Raw genomic sequence first — 16,839 nt, 5'->3', positions numbered from 1 at the left:
AAATGTCTGTTGAGCACACTGACTAGGCCAGGCACAGTTCTGGGTGCCGGGTTACAAAACTGAGCAAAACAGATGAGAGGCCCCTACCTGAAAGTGTGCACTCTTTAATAGATAAAGGTAAATAATCCATTTTAAAAAGAAAGCTTAAAAGAAAAAGAAGCGGGTTATTTACTAGCGCTCTGGAGGGAGAGGTTGAAATTTCTAAGTTTAGTCTGTAGATGAAATCTCAGAGGAAAATATCAATAGTTGTGTTAGTGTAACGTTCCCCAAGAGTTACAGTTCTTTCTGGGTTTACCATCATGAATTATTTCTCCGTGTTTTCCAGTGTGCTGTTAAGGTGTTTCTGAGTTTTAGGATAGGTTTTCCAAAGCAGAGTCACTAGATCGAAAGGTATATGAAAGTCCATCAGGCTTTAGATATAATCCACCAGTTAATTATGAAAAAAAGTATTTTTATAGTAAGCACCACCCGGACAAATGGTTCAGTACCCCCATCTGTTCATTCAGGAAGGAGACGCGTTCTCTCTGGGGCTCTTGGGGGGTCACACCATCTCCCTATCGGTGACTGCCAGGTCCCTTTTTACCTGGGCTGCTTTTTTGAGCCCCACAGTTATAAAGGCAACATTCTACTTGACATCCCTATTTGGATGACTCCCAGGCTTCTCAGACTTGACATATCCAAAGAAAAGACCTTGGTCTGCCCTGTGAAACATGTGTCCTCCTGAATCCTTTATTTCCACCCATGGCGTCTCCTTCCATCCAGTGGTTCAACAGAAACCTGAGCATCATCCTCGACTTGCTTTTACTTCATGATCCATCATCAAATGTTCTTGCTTTTGCCTCCCAGATAGAGTGTTTCCTGTTTTTTGCTCTAGCTGCATTCTATGGCGCCCCCACACCCAGTTAGCCAATGTGGAACTTTTGCCTCTTGCCAGGTTCTGCCCACAAACACCCAGGTAGCGAATATGGAACTTTTGCCCATGCCAGGTCCTGGTCATATTTCCATCAACAGATCAATATATAACCTTGTTTTATGCGTGTTTCTGTTTAAAGACATTGTACTTAACATTACATAGTTGGTTCACTGACACTGAGCTCAACAGCCAATGAAAGCACCCCGATTCACACCTGAACAACTCTTACCAGCACCCCTGTTTCCTCCCCGAGGCACATCACAGCCTTCTTGCTCTTAGGAACACCAAGCGCCTTTTCAGCGCTAAGCTTGGGGTCTTTAAGAAATCCCTAGTAAGAAACAATGAGTAGGCCCTCCCCTGGTGGCGCAGTGGTTGAGCATTGGGCTGCGAAGCTGCCCACAGCCTCTGCAGCGCCAGTTTGATCCCAGGCCGCCCGTGAGGGTCCCATATGGCGCGCAGACCTCTCCTGCCTCTCCCATTGCTCCCCTCAGCAGTGTACTTCGTCAGTCTGCCTGTTCTGTTCCCTGCTTTGTCTCCGGTGAATTCTCTCACCCTCCCGCACTTCTGACTGTACCCAGTGCTTGTATAAATAAATAAATAAATAAATCTTAAAAAAAAAGAAAGAAAGAAAGAAAAAGAAACAATGGGGAAATGTGTGTGCAGTTGGCCCTGGGACAGGAAGGCCTAGCACCACCTGGACTTGCTCCAGCGCTAGCACCAGGGGGGACGCCAGGGGGAGCAGGGCCCTGGGAGCTGCAGCCCCAAGTTTTCACTCTGGCAAGCGCATGCCCCAGGATGACTGAAAGCGCCCTCTCCTATTGATTTTGGCTTCCAGTAAAGTGCAGCGAGTCGCGAGTTGGCAAATGGGGAATCCAGGCAGAATGAAGGACAGTTCTATGTGATGCACCTGCACATTTTTCTCTCCACGGCCGTCTGCAGGCAAGTGGTCAGCAAACTATTTCTGTTAAAGGGTCAGAGATGCTCTGGGGGGCCTTGCGCTGTCGTAGTGAAGGCAGCCGCGGAGCATGTGTTCGCAAGTGTGTGTGGGAGGGCTGTGTTCCAGTAAAACTTTATTTACAAAAACAGACACTGGCTATCTTGGCCCTCAGCCAGTAGTTGGGACGCTGGAAGCCTGGTCTAAGCCTCCATGGTGTCTCATTTGGACGTTTTCCTCTATGATTTCTTCTACAGACCACCTTCCTGAATTACCTCGACATTACCCCTCACCATTCTTTTTTTTTTAAAAAAAAAGATTTATTCTTATTTATGCATACAAGAATTGGGGTGCAGGCCAGAGTTGCAGGGGTGGGGGGTGTGAGAGGATTCACCAGTGAGGAGCAGAACAGGCAGATCTACTGAAATACATTGCTGAGGGGAGCAGCCAGGAGACAGGAGAGGTCCCCTGCACCATGTGGTTAGCTCCCTGAGGCTTGCTAGCACTGACTTTAACCCCTGTGCTGCCAGGAGGCCCCCTCTCCATTCTTGAGCTGCAAAGAGCCAATTGCAGTGGTGATATTAAGTGTAATTTAGAGCTGATCATGCCCTCTTCAGCTGTGCAGCCGCTTGCCATTACATCCCTGCTTATATCTCCAGTCTCCCTTTGCCCCCAAACTCCCCTCTGCCACATCCTAGCCTCTTCCAGGGCAATGAATCTCAGCGCTCCCACATCCAGTCTCCCTGCGACTGCTTCTGCCCCTCTGCCTGCTCACTGCTATGCTGCAGTCAGAGCCAAAGTGTCACTTCCTCCAGGAGGCCCTCTCACCCCTCCTCTGACCTCTAAGCTCCCTGATCTTTTCCCTCATTATACTGAGGTACATTAAGTACCTTTCAGGTACAGAGCCATTTGCTGGGATGTTTGTTTTCCCCCTTGCGGCCTCATGAAGATAGGAGGGTGCCTGCGTCTAGGCTGCTTCTGTGCTCTCTGCGCCTTGCTGCAGCCCCACACATTGTGGACCTCCCCTAAAACGTTTTCAGCCTGGGGGTGATTGTTGAGCATAGCTTTGTTCCTGTGGGGTTTTTTTTTATGAAGCTACAAATGGAAACCTGGAAAAGTCACCCTCTTGGAACTTACAGTCAGTCTTCTAAGACGAGATGGTGATTCAAGAGAGAAGTCATCCTCTAGCGAGTTTGTGCCCGTGGTGGATGTGTCTTCACTGTCGGGGTGGTCCTGCCCACAGCTGTGTCTAGTCCAGGCTCTTCTCCCTGGGCCTGAGAGCTGGGATGGAGCCTGCTCGTTTTCTCCACCTAGAGTTTTTTAACTCATACAGGGAAATGGGAATGAAGTTTGCTTGAGGAGGCACCTCTTAAAAGTGGACTTTCCTCTCATTTATTCCCTCAAACTCTCCATCTCCCTTATACCCTTCCTGGTATTGGGTTTTCTTCTACCCCATTGCCAGAGTCTGGGGAAGAAATGTCTGACTTGCCAGGGACTCATCTAAGCAATGGAGTCCCAACTTGGAGAGTATTCCCAGTCACCCCAGGAATCCTGCATTAAGGAACAGACAGACAGGTGGACAGTCCCCTTGGCCTATTTTAGAAAGATAATGTTTTTTAGATGACCTCTTATGGAGTCACAGTGTTGAAACGTTAAGCCTTATTTAACTTCTTTTTAAAATTTAGTATTATTAGAGAAATAGCACTTGTACATTATAAAAACTTAGAAAATAAAAGCCAGCAAAACACTCACACACACTCACACTCTTTCCTCTCTCCCAGGAGTACCTGTTACACCTTGCAGGTCTTTCTGTGCATATATATGTACAAATACTTTTTGCCCTTTTATCAAAATGATGTGTCGTTGTACATCCTACTTTGCATCTCAGTAAAGTTCATTTCATGTAATGCCTCGTTCATATTCAGATTCCCATACCTAGCCCCCACTAGTGCTTTGAAGTGGTTTGTGGAAATCAGCATTTAATCAGGGAGCACCCACTCTCTGTCTGGGACTTCCTCTTGCTCTCTGAGTCTGGCACCGTCCCTCATTAAAGACACAGGCCAGTTGCCTGTGGACGCGCTCACCTTCCAGGGTGTCTGTGTGTGTGTGTGTTGGGGTGGGAGAAGGGATTGCTTCCCAGGTCCATTGTGCTGTCCTGAGCCTGGTTTTCCGTGCCCTGTGTTTACTACCTGTGCAGGCTTGATGGATTCAAGTTCATCAGTTTTGGCTGGAACGCCCCAGACATGACTGTGCATCTCACTCCCCAGCAACCCATTCCTAGTGGCCACTGCTTGTGAGGTTAAGCCTGACCCTGGTTGTTCAGTTCCATTTGCCCCCTTGGGACCAGAAAGTGATCCTTGGGGTAGAACATGGACACACACCCCGAACTGTGTGGTTTCAGTGACAATTCTTGCCGGACCTCACACCTTCATCAGGTTTCCTGAATGGTGTTTTTCTACTGCTCGTGTAAAGCGAGCTTCCCCTCATTGATCTGGGCTGTCTGGTTACCCTGAAATAGTAGTTCCAGCTGGAAAGGCAGGATCTTTTCTAATACTCTCCTTTTGATCATTAGTTTTCAAAGGAAGGAGTTGTGTAATAGCCATTTCAAACATCGAGAAATGAGTTTTTTCTGTCTTTTTCTCTTTTGTCATTACACTGCTGTGAATCTGCATTGATCTGCCGAGCTACTCATTCATCTTCTTGTTGCAACTTTAGGCAGTGAGATCCCTCTGCCTAGAGCTGGTGGCCTTTGGAGGGGACCTCCACAATCTTGAAACGTTCTCCCCCTAAGGGGCACGGGAAGCCCAGGCTGGTCTTGAGCGTTTCAGCACTGGTGGGCCCTGGCTTCAGAGACCGCATGCCCAGTCTTTGGGGGAAGGGGTATCCCTGTGGAGGTGACTTGCTTCTGGAGAATTTCAGTGGCCAGAGCTAGAAAATACACACTGTGAAAAACCAAGAGCTCAGGTTGACTCAATCAGTTCAGTTTTTACATCCCTTTGTTTTCATCGAATCTTCTTAATTTTCTTGTAATTTTTTTCTGTTCTATGGAAAAAAAAATCTTTATTTCTTCTTTAATCTCTAAGAATCAAGTTTCAAAATATCAATGTATATATTGGTAAAATACTGAAATGACAGAGGAACGTTTCATACCTCTTTGTCATTTCTGTTTTGGATCCCACTACAGAGGTCTAGTTAAAATATGTGTCCTACAGCCCCTGGAGATAAGTTCTCCCTCCCGGGGGCCAGTATGACATATGTTAGCTGCATATCTTTCAGTTTAAGAACTTTTTAAATTTAGGGGGCTTTTTTGATTTGTATCTTTATATGGTAATTTGCTAAGTTATTCTCTTCATATTTCTTTATGTTTGGAAGTCAAAATAATTACTTCTAAACCATATAGGAATATGTAGACAATGAAGTCTCGCTCTTTGCTCCCTCACAAATAACCATTTTTATTAGTATCAGGTACTTAACCTTTTATTTCATTTCACAGATTAGAACTGTGGGGGTTGGGGGGGGCGGTGTATTTTTATACTCTGATTTATACAAAAGGTAACATACTATGTATATTGTTCTACACCTTAACAATATATCCTGGACCTCTCCCCATCTGAACACATAGAAGTTAGCATCAGTCTTTTTTATGGCCAGAAAGCACTCCGTTTTGTTGATCTGCCATGGTTTGTGGAACATTAACATAATCTGGACTGTACCCAGTCCTCTGCTATTTAGAAATCATCTGTGATGGATAATGTTGTATACAATCATTTCATACTCGTTCGGGCACATCTGTGGGACAGAAACCTATAAGGGGGACTATGTGGTGAAAGGGTAAGTCTATACATCTGTAATTTTTAAAAGATATTGACAAAGCCCTCCATTAGGACCTGTCCCATGTCTTACTCACATGGCAATATATTGACATGCTGTTTCCCTAGAGTGTGGCCTACGGAATCTCTTGTGAAACTTTTGACTTTGACTGGTAGGGGGAAAATGGTATTTTAATATAGCTTTAATTTGTATTTCTATTATTACAGGTGAAGGTGAGCATCTTTTTGTTTGCTTAAATATCGTTTTTTATTTTTATGGGGTCTGTTTTGAACTGTATACATTTTCCTACTGTGTTGTTGGCCTTTTCTTTATTTATAAGAATTCTTTATATATTGTCTGGGATTTGACTTATAAATGTTTTTTCCCAGTTTGTCATATATGTTTTTGTTCACTTATGATAGTGTCTTTTGCTCTTTGAAAATCTATTTAATTTTATATAATCAGGTTTATTTTTCTGTTTGTTTCTGTATTTGAGTCTAAGTTGGAAAGACCTCTCCTATTTCAGGTTTTTAAGTTTCTTTCTATATTTCTGTAATTTTTTTTTCTTTACACCTTGGTTCATTTGCTGTGAATTCTAAGGTATGTTCTGATGTTTAGAGCCAACTTTTTATTTTTTCAATGCTCAATTGTCCCAACACCATATATGGAAATTTTTAAATATTTCCCGTATTATGTGTCATGCTGTCTTTATAATTTATTAAATTCCTATAGATTTGGGGCTATTTCTGGACTCTTTAGTTTCCCATTAGATTACCTGTTGTTAATTATTGAGGGTTATATTAACTTTTAATATGTGAAAGGACTAGTTTTCTCTCCTTGTTCTTCCTTTTCAGAGTTTTTCTGGCTATTGTCTTTGTTTGTTTTTCCATATGAACTTTAGAATCACCATGTCTTGAGTTCAGAAAGAAAAAAAAAAAAAACAACTGTGTTAGTATTTCCATTGGAATCACATGAATTTATAAATTACTAGGGTAAATTAATATCTTTATGAGACTGTGTCTTCCTATCTGAGATCAATGTTCTTTCCATGTGTTCTTTTTTGTGTACTTTAGTCATGTTTAAAGTTCTCTGTATATATTCTGTGTACACATTTATGTTTATTTTTATGAATAAATCTTTCCTATTCTTCTAATTGGTTGTACTTGCATACATGGAGACTATTGATTTCCATATTTATCTTCACAGCCTTATTAGGATATAATTTACATAATTCAGCCATTTAAAGTATACAGTTCAATGGTTTTTAGGATATTCCTAGAATTGTACAGTCATCACCAGTGCCTAATTCTATAACATTTTCATCACCCCGAAAAGAAACCCAATACCCATTAGGAGTCATTTCCCCTTTCCCCACTCCCCCCATTCCCTGGGAACCACTCATCTGCTGTTTCCTGGAATTTCATGTACACGGAATCACACACCACATGGTGTTTTGCAGCTAGCTTGCTTCCACAGAGCTCAGTGATTTTCAAGTTTCCTTCATGTCATAGCCTGTGTCTGTCATTTCTACCGTAGCCATCCTCATGGGTGAAGCGGAATCTCATGACGGCTTTAACTGGCTAAATGACAAACGTATCTTGTTTCTTTTTGCCTCCCGCTCTAGTAAGATTTCATGAGGGCAGAGAATGAGCTTTCGGTTCTGTGTCCCCAGTGCCCTGCCCTTGTGCCTGGCAAATATTTGCTATTCAGTAAATGCTTGTTGCATGTATGATTGCATTTATTGTATCTCTTTGTAAGCTAAAATGTGTTTTAGCACATATAAATTTTTATCTCACCCTAGGCAAAATATAGAGAAGAGGATTCCCTCCACCCTGAAACATCGAAAGTCACGTTACATCCCACAGCCCATTAAAACAGTTTTATATGATTTATGGTTTGGGATGATCAACACTACTCTTACATTAGAATGAATGACTGAGAGTTGCTGGGTCCCAAAATGATTTTAAGTCTGAGATTCTATTGTTCTTGAGGCTACTTGGTACATGAGACAGGTGGGAAATCAGGTGTACTGGGCCTGGGAACAAAGAGTTGTGAATGAGTTGGACTAACTCGCATATATTTAAATTTAAGAAGTCCTAAGTAACACTAAGGGCTCTTTTCCAAGACTTCTTTTGTAAGATGGTTGGGTGGACACAGGCCACATTAAACAGTAGAACAAAGTGGTATCAAGTTAAGCCCGGGATCTCAAGCTAGCCTTAAAGAACATTTGGGGGAGCACAGTTGATGCGGGCGCAGGGGGTGTAGGAACTCTCTGCACCTTCTACTCACTTTTGCTTTGAACCTAAAACTGCTCTAAAAAAGAAATCTATTAAAAATTTTAAAGAGAAAGCATAGCTCTTTATATTATAGGAGGAAAGGAGAAGTAAATGTCAGAAAAAGTGTTAAATGAGAAAGTATTCTTTTTCTTTAATGTCAGTGTATGAAGAAAGATAATTTAACTACAGATATAGGTGAGATGGTGCGTGTGTGTGTGTGTGTGTGTGTGTGTGTTCAGACTTTTAGACATAGTCCCAACACTTTATAGGCTGATGATACTGGATTTTTAACTGCTACAATTTCATTTAAAGTCTGTGGCTTTTGACGTGATTACTATTGTTAAATTCTTAGACATGTTTGGGTTAAGGGTGGGAGAGAGGAAGAGCAACTGATTCACTGATTCATTCTTCCATTGGTTGCCCAAAACAGATGGATTTCCCTAAACTGTCTGGGCCAGAGAGGTGGGGAAGGTGAAAAAACGATTCCAAAGAATATACATTTGCTTTAAGAAAAGACTGGTGTGAAAAGAATTGAGAACAGAACCGCATGAGCTCAAAGGGATAACTGAAGGGCAGATGGATTTAAAAATAGGTGTTGTGGGTTCGACTTGAACCAACAATTTGAAAGCCACAGGGAGCAGATTTAATCAGACTTGAGGAAAGACGGTGGTGCTGAGTCTGTCCACAGCGCACGGGTCTGGGACTGGACCCTTTGTCCTGAGGCAGGGGTTCAGGATTCACACCTTTGGATGGAGCTGCCAGCGGGCGGAGCATGCTGGGGGCGGGGTAGGGGGGGCTAGATGGCCTGAAGATTTCTTCTGAGAGTGGTTCTCAGGGTGCTCACAGCTTCATCAAGGGGAAAGAAACAGGTGGAGTAGAAATGCTGGGAGTGACCTCCCCTCCTGGTGGGGTCAGGAGAGCTCAGTGTCTCTGCAGAGAGGAAAGTTCCTTGTTTTTTGTTTTCTGTGCTATTAGTAGGCTGTCGGTTAGGACACTTTTAGCTTCAAAGGACAGACGACAAACTCCAAATGCTTAAACACAAAGGACAGCCACTGTCTCATTACCAAGCAGCCCGAGGTTATCAGCGCTCAGGTGCTTCTTTCCATTCTGTGCCACCGTCCCTGGTGTGCATGTAAGCCGACAACCCCTGTTTCAGGCATCCCCTCCAAACTAGCAGTGTTCGTGGGAAAAACAGATCTTCTCCTAGTTAACTCCATTTAAGGGAAAGCTAACTTTTTGTAGAAGCTTCCAGAAGATCTCCTTTCACATCTCATTAGCCAAAACAGTATCACACACCAGTGTCTAATCAGTCAGTGGCTAGAGAAGTGACTTGACTGTGGTCAACTAGAATGTCCCCCTATGCTCCAAGAAGGCCGCGTTCCCCAGAGTCAGATATCTGTACAAAAAGATCAGAAACATAGGTTGTTTTTGTGGGTGTTGATGGCGATGTTTGTGACTTGGTTACATCACGCATGTGTGTCATCCCTTCCAGAGTCAAAGAACCTTGGGCTAGCTGTGTGACCTGCAAGAAGTCACACAACCTCTCTGCTTCCTCTTCTGTGAGAGTTTCGCAATTCCATTATGGTCTCCTGATGCTCCCTTTTCAGCTTCTGCAGGGGAAGCTGAAGCTGAAATAACCGAGGAGCAGGAGGGCAGCGGCCCTGCCCGTGGGTCTTCAGCCTGACCTCGAAAGCAGGCGCCAGACAGCAGAAACGCGGGAGTGGGGGGTGAGGGGGTAAGGGGAGCCCCTCACGGCCCCAGCTGCCTCTGCCCCAACCTAGGGTGAGTCTTCTCCTCCCTGGACACCCCTAGGAGGGGCGGGCAAGGAAGGTGCAGCCCAGGGGCTGCAGTGTGCAGGGGAAGTATCTTATCAGGCAGGTTTTCCTGTATAGTTTACATACAGGAGAGGCGATGTTTCCAGGCCCTTAGCAGTTTTCGTTTGTTTGCTGGTTCTCCTAGCTTCATAAGCCAATTGTTAGACAGAATTTAATTTCTAGAAAATTGTACATTGACTATTATAAAAGGTCAATGGCTATTGATTAGGTATCATGTTCCCTCTCCCCTCACCCCCAAACACACACGTCTGGGGGGATCTATTCTGACCTGGCTCTGGGGAGAGCAGCCTCCTGTTGTCCATGCTTCAGTCTGACATGCTTTAAACGTGTGGCGAATGTGGTTCTAGCTTTTTCCCTCAAGATTTTCCCTGGAAGGTCCACGGCACCCAATTCTGTTCTCCTCCAATCCCGATGAAGCCTCAGCTGGGTGTTTCTTTGGCCCAAAGTTAGATGACAGCATTTATTGAGCAACTGCCCCCCGTGTCCCTTCTGTGCCGGGAGCCTCAGGTGGAATAGCTGTGGTCTCAGAGTGATCACGGCGCGAGAGGACATGGTCTGCTGCGCTGAGCCCCCCTTCTTCAGCCTTCAGTTCAGGCCTGATTGTCCAGCACCTTCCTTGCCCGCCCCTCCTAGGGGTGTCCAGGGAGGAGAAGACTCACCCTAGGCTGGGGCAGAGGCAGCTGGGGCCGTGAGGGGCTCCCCTTACCCCCTCACCCCCCACTCCCGCGTTTCTGCTGTCTGGCGCCTGCTTTTGAGGTCAGGCTGAAGACCCACGGGCAGGGCCGCTGCCCTCCTGCTCCTCGGTTATTCATGCAACCTTTAGTCTAGGAAAAGTGCCAGTCTCCATTTCCAAGAACCATATCTCCCTAAGTGGGGCAATCTGCTTTAAATGCCTTCTCAACTGGCACCTTCCCCATCTCTCGGTTGGCATAATTAAAGGAGCAGGTCCGTCTTTTTAACTGCTTGTGCTGGCCTTGATCGGGGTGGGTGGCCCCCGTGAGCATGTCCACGCGTGCACACCCCCAGCCCTCCAACGGGTCATCCCAGAAGCCTTGAGCCAGATATCGCCCGCTGTGCTTTTTTGTTTTCCCTACTGTGCTCAACCTAAAAAATTTTTTGAAAGCAGCGTGGCTGCTAGGATGCATGAGACTTCAGCGTCTCGCTGGGAAAAATACACATGTTGGGGCGAGAGAGAGAGTCCTCTCTGCGTGGTCCCGAGTCAGAACTTGCTTTATGCTCGTGACGTTCTGCGTCTCTCTCCAACTCACACCCCCCTCGCCCCCCTGCTGGTCCTGGGGGCTGGTGGCCTCCTCTTCCGCAGTGTCAGGCTGGTCCCAGCAGGCAGCGGGACAGACCCCTTGAGGTTGTTCGTCCACTCTTCATTTCCAGTTTAGCTGCTGTGTGGCGCCTTGGGTCGAGCCCCTCTGGGACCTGGCTTTTTAGGCCTGCTTCTCACGTAAGACAGAGGCAGGTGCCGGGCTGCCCTCTTCCCCACAGGCAGCAGGAGTAAGCTTCCAGCCACATTCGGGCACCTTTGTGTGAAGCCCCGTGCGAGGTGGTCCAGGCACGCAACCTGCCTTCTGAAGTATATGAAGAGGGCCGCAAGACCTGGGGTCGATGCCCACCCATGCTCCCCGCTCCCTCATCCCCCATAGATGGAGACCTTTTGGGACCCGTGTTTGGAACTGATTCACTGGTTGTGGGGACAAACCTGGGCTCAGAAATACCCTGTTTGCCACCCCCATCCCCTTTGTGATTAACTCTGATCATCGGGAGCTCAGCCCATCACCATGCGTTGGTGCCTAGTTAGTAGTTAAGGGATTTGGAGCCTGGGCAGTCTGGTAAAGGCAAGCCCCCCCCCCAGCCCCCCATTTCAGCAGAGCAGGTGTGGCCAGTGCCCCTGGTACCTCACAGAGTCGCTGCTTTTGTTTATTTCTGCTGTGAGGAAATATGGGTCAGTGAGAAATAAGGTTTGCTTTACAGAAGACGTCTTGGGAGAAGCACATTCTCAAAAGCAGAAGGACAAAGATTTGAGGCCTGAGGGCTGACAGGGCTGTGGTCCTGATGGCAAAGGCCACTTTGGGTGCTTGCAGGAAGGTTGTGTTTTCTCAGCAGTTCAGAAGGGAAGTGGGTGCGACTTGGTGCAGGGGAGAGAGGTGAGTGTGGAAGTGAGACAACCCATGGGGACCCCTGTGGTGAGGAGAAGCACGAGCAGGGGTGGGGGTGGGGCGAGTCACGCCTGGAAGTCGGCCCTTGGGGGTTACTAGATGGGAAAGGACGATCTTGCATTGTGTGGGCGCAGGGCCTTTGGAGGGTGTCCAGGCTCTGGAGGCGTGGCGTTGCAGGTGTCTCTGGGACATCTGTGAGGTGTAAGGGGCAAAGTGGTGAGAAATGGCTGACCTGGGCCGGGGGGGCAGTGGAAGTGGGGAGAGGCTGATGAAGGAGAGAAAACAGCAGCGTGGACTCCAGTCCCTGTGCTACCAAAGTGGGGTGCGTCTGCGTGTGGGAGGGTTGGGTGGGAGTGTCCTGCACATCTGAAATAGCCGCCTGGCTCTCTTGCCCCCGCATGTCTGGTGTCTCCGAGAGAAAAAGCAGATAGAAAAGCCAACACTGTTGGGACCTGGAGCAGCTGCAGTGACATGCGGAAGCACCTTTACCTCGTCCAGAGGATACCCAAAGTGTGCTTGAACTAAGGGGGTGAGCTTTCCTTCCCTCCCACCCCATGCCCCTTTGAGCTGCTTCTGGATGGTGGGGGGCATTTTGGTGCTGATACCAAGTTTCTCAAAGCATTTATCAGAGTCTAACCTTTTAACCCTCCCGTGGTTCAGGGGAGAACCTGGGAGCTGCATTTTTGAGGAGTGTTTCAGAGACTGTTGTGGTTCTAAGGCATCTGCCTCCAGTGCTGTGCTTTCTCATTGATCCTTGTACCTCCCAAAGTGTCACTAAGTGATGGCAGAATCACCGTGTGTAGTTGGCTCAGAAGAAGTCCATGTTTGTTCATTTTGTCCATCCATCCATCCATCCATCCATCCATCCATCCATCCATCATCCATCCATCCCTCATCCATCCATCCCTCCTCTCATCAGCCCAGCCTTCCTTCCAGCTATCAATCCATCTGTCCCTCTTTCCTGCCATCCATCCATGCACCTGCTCGTCCATGCACCCGCCCATCCATCCCGCTGAACACACCAATCCTCAAACAAGGAACCTTTATCCAAAGGCCCCAGCTCTGCTGTCCTCCTTTCTTGCATTTAGAACTGGTCATGAACCTCCCCAGATCAGTTATTCCAGGCATGGGAGACCATCAGGTTAGACACCTCAGGATTAGCTCCTGGGTTACCCGAGAGGTGGGAGCAGGGGGTGGGGAGGAACCAAGTAAGTCCTGCCAGGAAAGAAAGCAGGAATGGCTGTTAGAAAGGCAAATTAAGTTTTAAGTCTGCTTGACTCTGTTATTTATTTGTTTGTTTGTTTGTTTGTTTGTTTATTACATTTTACTCTTAGCGTGTCATGCTTTTTAACTAAAGCATTGTCCAAATTTAGCTATATTTACTATGACAATTATTTTATCTGCTTGATTCAGTAGTTTGTACCTCACCTTAATCTATAAATTATTGTTTGTTCTCACAGTATGCACACACATACTGTGTGTTATAATGACCATTGCAACACAGAAAAGAATTTAACAACAGGAGCAGGGAAAATACAAATCAATACAGAAGTTCAAAGCCAACAGGGTCCATGCATTGCTATGGCTGAGCCTCAGTTTCTCAACTTCATAGGCGCAAAAAAGCAAAAGGATCACTCTGGTCTTTCTTGCTGCCGGAGAAGGGAGATATGCCAGGTCTTGCAGAGAAATGGAGACTTCTTTGCTTCTTTTAAACTAAATGTTGGGGCCTCCTTGGTGGTGCAAGGGGTTAAGATGGAGCACTATGAAGCTATCCACAGCCACTGCAGCACGAGTTTGATCCCCAGGCAGGGAGCTACCCCATGGTGCAGCAGACCTCTCCTGTCTCCCTGCAGCTACCCTCAGCAGTGTGTTTCAGTAGATCTGCTTGTTCTGCTTCCCACTCTGTCTCTGGTGAATCCTCTCACCCCCAGCCCCACACCTCTGGCCTGTACCCCAGTTCTTGTATGCATAAATAAATAAATCTTTAAATAAATAAATCTTTAAAAAAAAACAAATAAATGTTGCATATGGGCTCTTAGAAAGAACTGAGTGGTATCATGAGTAGCAAGTGAACAGCCACGTTCTCACAGCTCTTCCTCTCGGCAGTACGCTGGAAACGCGGGGCATGTGTCAAAGTCAGCTCAGCAGCTGGAATTCTCCAGAAAGCCAAAATAAAAGATGCAAGTACTCAGCCCTCTACTCGTGTGGTTTGGTGCAATTCAAGGCGTCACAACACCCAGTAGAATTGCTGGGCCGTGTGCCCATCAGCTGGTCTTTATAGTCACTACCTGTTAAAAGTAGCCAGGTGTGCGCACGCGTGTCTGGAGGCGTGTGTGTCCATCTTCTTGTCTCATGCCATAACAGGGCGGGCGAGCCACAGTTAAGCCCTCCACCTACCGTGCCTCTCCCCGGCTCGCTGATGGAGGCCTTAGGAACCGACCTGATAAGGCTGATACCGTCTGTTGAAATTAAGGACTCTCTTTGAAGCACTCACAGAGGAGAGTTCTATTTTTGTAAATAGGATAATTGGGTGGAAAACTGTGCTAATACCTGTCTTTATTTAACCACTCCCAGGGACGAAGCCTAACCGTTAAAACCAAGAGGCCATAACTAAGAAACCACCATTTACAGTGTCATCAATCCAGGCTAGGGTGTTCAAGGGAGCCGGGAAGTCGGGAGGCAGCCGTTTGTCCTCCGTTACCATCTCAGGTGTTGGCATGGAGGCGGGAGTGGGCAGGTAGACTGAGGCAGGACAGCAGGGAGCGGGGCGAGGTCAGTGACCACCACCGGATGCCAGGAGTAGTATGTCACAGGAAGGTTTTGGAGAATGTGGTGAGGCCATAATTGTGTCCTGAGGGCCGTGATCTTTATTCTGCGTGGCTGTGGTTCTCCCCCAGCCCTGCACTGCTGGAGGCAGCAGATGGTTTGTGGCAGTGTGTGCAGTGTAGAGGGGGCAGCTTGGGAAGCAGCGGCCGGGCTGGGCATGCACACGCCCCTTCTGTGTTCTGGCAGTGGTGATGTGGGCAGGAGCGTGGCCTTGCAGGCAGAGACATGGCCTTTGGCTCTTAAGCACAAGTTTCCCGTTCAGAACTCCAGAGACCGGGAGCATCTCACCCCACAGGCCGGCCTCAGCTCTGGTCATGAGAACAAAGCCATCAGTAGGTCTTTAGTAAGATAACGTGCAGCAGAGCCCGTGCTCCCCATATTACAGATGGGTAAACTGAGGCTTGAAAATCTTACATCCAGTCACTGTCAGTGCTGAGATTGGAACCAATTTTCTAGCACGAAAACCTCTTGGTTTTCTCTGTTCTGTGCTGTCAGACTCTGGTGTCTTCCAACTTACAAGATGGGAGGGCTGTGGACCAAAGCACCTGTTGGGGTGACTGGGGCTGAGGGTGACTTTCTGTTCTTCAACGTCACATTTGAGAAGCCAGGCAGTGATTAAGCGATGACAGACACTCGCGCGCTCTGGGGAGGCATCTGGGTCGGGAGAGGTTTGCGATGTGTGTTTACCACGCCTTCTGGGGCGCTGCCTAAACCTTGTGAATCTGGAGGGGCTCCCAAGCCCCAGGTTCTGTGACAATGACCACGTGACCGTTTTCCTTTGGCACTTACGTCAAAATTCAGGTTTTTGTTTGGGGGTCTTTCTAAGCCTGGTACAGCGGGGAGGGGGTTCACACTGGCTTGACATACAGTGGAAATAGCCTTAGGTGGTGTCAGCTTCTGCCGGTGTCTCCTCCATAGTAGAACAGCAGAATAGGAGAGGTAGCTGGTGTGTGCATGTGTAGGGGGGTATTGGAGACTTTGAGAATCTGTTATGAATCGAAATGTGCCCCTCCAGCACCTCCCCCATTCATGTTTGGAAGGCCTAACCCCGAGAACCTCAAAATGAATTTATATGTGGAGACACCGCAGATGTAATTAGCTAAGGTGACATTTGAGAGAATGAGGAGGAGGGACCCTAATCCTATATGACTGGTGTCCTTATATAGAAGGGGAGATTTGGAAACAGACACCCACACAGGGAGAACTTCAGGTAAAGATGAAGGCAGAGATCGGGGTGATGTGCCTGCAGCCCAAGGAGCAGCAAAGATTGTCAGAGACCCCCAGCAGCGAGGAGAGAGTCCTGGACCCCCCTCCTCCTGACCTCTGGGGAGCCAACCCTTTTCCACCCGGATGGGGACATCCCACCCTGTGAGACGGTGAGTGGCCGCTGGTTAAGCCGCTGCCCTGTGGTGCCAGCCAGCCAAGGCAGGGAAGACGAGCAACTTTGCCGTCCAGGAGAGACCCAGCGGCCCCCTGTGCGGTGGCTAAAGTTTGCAGGGCACGCGGGAGCCGGTGAGCCAAGAGGTCAGGAAGTGGAAGGAGTCGCTGCCCAGTTAAGCGGACTGACTGGAAGAATGTGTTTGCTGCCCGAGGGACGTTGCTTTAAGATGACCTTTTACTTCATTGGGTATTTTTCTGTTTGTTTTTTAGCAACTTGTTCATTAGGGTTGGAAATAGATTTTCCTCAAGACCACAAAGTGACCGTTAAGAAAACGACACGTTTAAAAGACGCGTTTAAATTCCACTATGGGTAGTACTTTGTCGACTAGAACTTTCTGGACAGATACTAATGTCCTAGATCGACAAATAGTGGCCCCTGGCCACGTGCCGCTATCAAGTGCTAGAAATGTGGCCGGTGAGACTGAGGAATTAGGTCATTTCTATTTTATTTGGACTTAAGTTGCCACTTACCGTCAGGGGCCACTTTCTGGACCTGACGGGCCTCTCGGATGCACCGTGGGATGGGTAGGGCCCAGAGGGGAGACCTGAGGGGCCTGGATTTTTACTGGGGCTCACGGGAAGGGGGCTAACTGGGCTCCAGGGCTTGTTGGGTGCCCTCATGTTGTCTGCACCTGAA

This window comes from Talpa europaea (assembly GCF_964194135.1).
Source record: "Talpa europaea genome assembly, chromosome: 3".
NCBI classification, from domain to species: Eukaryota; Metazoa; Chordata; class Mammalia; order Eulipotyphla; family Talpidae; genus Talpa; species Talpa europaea.
Note: the sequence above shows the minus strand (reverse complement) of the source record.